The 4,807-nt window shown below is 34.1% G+C and overlaps 1 protein-coding gene across 5 annotated transcripts in view; it reads right to left on the bottom strand.

The window, feature by feature from the left end:
• The window catches only part of LOC106458632 (voltage-gated potassium channel subunit beta-2-like), an 88,518-nt gene extending 84,063 nt beyond the window's left edge, over positions 1–4,455 (bottom strand). For all 5 annotated transcript variants that reach the window (XR_002610397.1, XM_022384905.1, XM_022384906.1 and 2 more), the window contains exon 1: positions 4,209–4,455. The gene's annotated coding sequence lies outside the window, so the exon portion shown is untranslated. The remainder of the gene's footprint in view (positions 1–4,208) is intronic.
• Positions 4,456–4,807: the final 352 nt, after the last annotated feature.

Genomic DNA, 4,807 nt, shown 5'->3' with positions numbered 1-4,807 from the left:
GGTGGTCTTAATATAGTGGTCACTTAAGTTAAAATTTTTCAAGTCTGCTCACAAGACTTTCATGCTATATGAACCTTTGAATTTACGCAGTTTTTGAGCACAAAAAACTTCAGTTTTCCAGACTTACGTCTGATAAGGATATAGAAAATGTATTCAGGTCAATTGAAGCAGAAATCTTCAATATCGCGGGTTTTTGTGTGATGAGTTTCAAAATAATTTGTTTCTGGCCGGTAGGAGACAGCACACTTTAATAAATCGGGGTTTTAAGCTTCGGTACTGATAATGATTTGGTTACTTTAGTAAAGACATCGGGCGGTAAATTCAAGTCTTCATATTCTTCAAAGAACATTAAAGCTTCTTAGACATCAGGAAAAAAAAAAAACGTGGATAGTACTCCTACACGAACTGAATATGAATGATGGATGAAATAGTTAAAGAAAGATGCATTTCACTGAAGTAGATGTGGAAGATGTATAAAAATAGAATGCACTGATGTTTCCTATATTTTTTTCTATATTTGATTGAGTAAAAAATTAAGAAAACGTTATAAAGTAAAATAAAATATCACTCGTTAGTACGCGAGAAACATTTATTTTGTATGCTGTTATTCCACGATTGATGAAAAAAGAAAGATAATTTGAGGTTATCAAAAATATGTAGTTACACAGAAACATCTTATGCCTAATATTTGGTATACAAGCTGAGGAATAAATGGTCACAAATTTATGTAACGTATGACAGAAAGTAACGTTGGTTAAGCGTAGTTCAAATCTAGACTGTCTTTGACCGGCATACCGAACAAGTATGTTATCGACGTTTCTGAGAAATACCAGACAGAGAGCGACTCCAGACCAACGGTCACGTGCTCTGATCAGTAGTAGCATTAGGCTTAAAGCTTAGAATATTTTGCTCTGTAAGTGTACATTATACGTAAAACTAAACTTAAGATTATACGAATAGTATTCATTATTGTACTTAGAAATACTGCCAACAGTAACATACAATACTTTAAACATTTTCACTACACACACTACACACACACACACACACACACGCACAAAATCGATATAAAGTGTTTCCTAGCATATAAATTTTAAGAGAAATTTCGAAGGTTTTATTTTGTCATCAGAGATTGATATCGATAAACCTAATAAACGCAATTAAACGTTATACATAAAAATCTGACCAGGAAGTATATATTTAGATATGCATATATAAGGTTTAAGGTTGGTGAGCCTTCCAACGAATGTTTTTTTTTTTCTGAATAAGTGAATAATGAGATCGAGCAGAACTCGAACCCGAGACTCCTTAATATAAGCACTGCACTTTCCTTATCATCGCTGGGGCACGGCCTGTTTCAGGCCTCTTTCTGGGTGATCCTGGTGACCAAGGTTAGTTGGTCCACATTTCTTTGTTTCCCAATGCCATTAAGTACAAGGGATATCAAAGTCTTAGAAATTCGAAATCACATATCTTAATGATCTAAGTCTGAATGTTTTGCGTTGGAAAGAGCTGTCACATACCCTTCTCGAAAACGATAAAGTTTCGTTCACATTACGAAACGCAAAAAAATGTCGAAATGTATTTCTGGTGTATGCCATTTCACTGCGGCTTTATATCGGTTGCGGATGTCACGTGACTTGCCGATTTCCATATTCAAATCAGCTTGATATACGGTAATCAACGCTGTAAACCACAAAGTGTGCTGTAATCCACGAAATGTAGAAGTTACGGAGTTCAAGATGCAGTTGTTCAGTTTACTAAACCATCGATCTGCCTACGAAGAGGCGTACGTTCGAGTCCCGTGAGGCCTCGGTTTTCACTTTTCCAGAAAAAAACAACAACAAAAACAGAACACATAATTACATAACAGAGATTCGAAAAAAGGTAACATGTTTCTTGGCAAAGAATAGAAACCCCTAGCGGCAATTAGACATGTCTTATTTACATTATATTTGTTACATCTTGAGTTTTCTGTTTTGAAGATTTTAAAATTTCATTATTCAAAGTATAAAATCAAACAATATACTTTAGTTCTTTGATAAATGGACAGTTGGAAAGATTCTATATGTTTTTATTAGGGTTTTGTAATAACATTAGTTTATTCACCATTTTTTGAGGGGCCAAAACATTTATATACTATATTGACCAAAAAACAAATCTGTTCCAGACAGAACTATTAAAATAACAAATACAAAAAATGTAATACAGGAAGATGTAAATCCAAATCCAACTGTTTTCACCAAGGTCTAAATTAACTTTTGATAAAGATGCATTAAGGGAGCAAGCTTAGTGAATGATTAAACAATTAAGAACTTATTCAACGACCCCCATTCTCCGGTAGTTGAGGATTTACCTATGTTACAGACACTACCCCTCCCCTGCAAAAGAAAAAGTTTAAAACAGCAAAATATCATATCAAAATATATCCCATAATGCCTCAAATGAACAATACCTTTCCCAGCCTTGTACCCGTGGCTTTCAGATCCATACTCCTATTTTCAACCGGTTACGATTTCACTTTAGGTAATCTAAAACACAATCTATCGGATGTGATCATTAATAATTGTTTATTTTTATAATTACATTTTCACAACTATGTAGAAAACCTCCATAGTTAACTATTCCCTTGCAGTTTTTGTAAGAAAGGACTTTCCTTGTTTTTCTTGGTGTGGCTGCTTTTGGTATTATTTTGTTATCACCTCTGAAAATGTAGTGATTCCTGAATCCCGATTACTTTCCGTTAGGATAAACGCCTATGTTTTATGCATTAATTTTATTCACAGTTTTTGAACGCACACACATATAATTTCTCATAAAGTTTTCTTCAAGTAATGTTTATGATGAAATCGAACACCGAATCAAGCCTATCTCTATCATACAGACACTTACAAAAGTTCAAAGTGTGTATCTTTACTACAAAAGACTCATTTATCGAACGAACACGCGGCTGAAAGAGCAAAGGTACGAATATTTAGACGAGCTTCAGATGCAAATAAAAAAAAATCCAAAAATGAAAAATGCATTCTAGAAAAGGAAAGACTACTTTGTTATATTTCAGGAAAGAGTCTACAGGCGCTTAGATCCTTTAATATAACTTTGACAAAATAAAATGTGATTATGAAGCCCTCTGCGACAATTACCAGTCTTGTCTTCCCTCTACTTCCCAGAAAGTTATGAGTTTATCTGTGACATCACTATATTATTTCTACACATGATTTCTAAGATGATTATTGAAATAGCCAAATAGGAGTGAGGGGGGGGGGGGTCTTCTTCTTTCCTTACATATATAAAAGAAGTTTTAGAGTAAACAAAATTGGTATCATATGACTTTATACAGTTTTCTTTATTCTCTCATTATATATATATTACAGACAGCTAGGGGTTTCATAAATATATATATATATATTGATTTATAAATCTTTGGATTAGTGGTAAAGGCAGAAAATGCTTTATAAAAATGCCCTCTCCCAGTGGCTCAGCGGTAAATCTGCGTGTTAACAATGCTAAAAACCGAGTTTCGATACCCGTGGTAGTCACAGTGCAGATAGCTTATTGTTTGGCTTTGTGCTTAACAACAACAAACAAACAAATTTATAAAAAATAATCAGTTAAATCTGTGGATTAAGATACCAGACAGAAGGAGGGATGTGTGTATCAGAAAACACCGAGGAAAGGTTTGCATTACAACATAACACAAAGGGAAATGCTTAGATATCCGATCTGTGTATAACAAAACACCGAAAATGATTTAAAAATCAAAAATGTAATTAAAAAACACATCAAAAAATGGTTTAGAGATTATTATATATTTAAGAAAACGTTAGATTAAGGTTTAAATATTTATATGTAACAAAATACCGAATAAATGATCAAAGTTACTTATATATAACAAAATACAGAAGAAATGATCAAAGTTAATTATATATATAACAAAATACAGAAGAAATGATCAAAGTTAATTATATATAACAAATCGTGAAGGAAAAAGTTACGGATCCTTATAAACAATACCGTATAGTAATATTTATGAGTCTCTATGGAATAATACTGCAGTGGGATTTAGTCATCTATAACACTAATAGTAAACCGCTGCGGAAAGTCTGCAGATCTTTATATGACAAAACACCATAGCAATATACATGGTTTGTTAAACACCATGGAAACGGTAAGGGGATTTCTACACAATAACACCACAGATAACTAACCTCGGTAATTCAAGGACTCCATAGGTGCGTTAGTCGTATTCAGCCCGCTATCAATAACCAAACGTGGCTAGACTATGCAAAGATGTACTCTGATATGGCCGTTTGCCTCTTTCTCTCTCGAGCCTTGCTGGCGCCACTACGTCACACCACAGTCGTCCTAGGCTTAGTTCTGGAAAACTCAACTATAGTTTCGATTTTGTGCGTGCATGTGATTTCAAGCATGCGTACATATATAATACGAAAAACGCTATACTGATGAAGTTTCGCAAAGCTAGCGTGTTGTCTTCATTATCTAAAAATGAAGGAAAAAAAAAGAGAACGTATTAATAAAGACCGTTTATTGTGCTGAGAATCAGCGCGTGTAACACAGGCACGGGCAGTTTGTCTGTTCGTTTATGCAAATCAGTTGGGACTCAGGGTTCTCTAATTATCCGCTAAAGTTACTCCTAACTTCGGTAATTACCAAAAGATATTTATGGATTGTCTTCGATTTTCTGACGTAGCTGCAGTGCGTAAGATTGCTCGCACGCGCGAATAACACTTGTTTCTGAAAACGAAGTTTTACTGACTTTAAATCGAAATTAGCATGCATGTCAGCA

Source organism: Limulus polyphemus, unplaced genomic scaffold (genome assembly GCF_000517525.1).
Source record: "Limulus polyphemus unplaced genomic scaffold, Limulus_polyphemus-2.1.2 Scaffold495, whole genome shotgun sequence".
In the NCBI taxonomy this organism is placed as follows: domain Eukaryota; kingdom Metazoa; phylum Arthropoda; class Merostomata; order Xiphosura; family Limulidae; genus Limulus; species Limulus polyphemus.
Note: the sequence above shows the minus strand (reverse complement) of the source record. Positions and strands in the feature narration are given on the sequence as shown.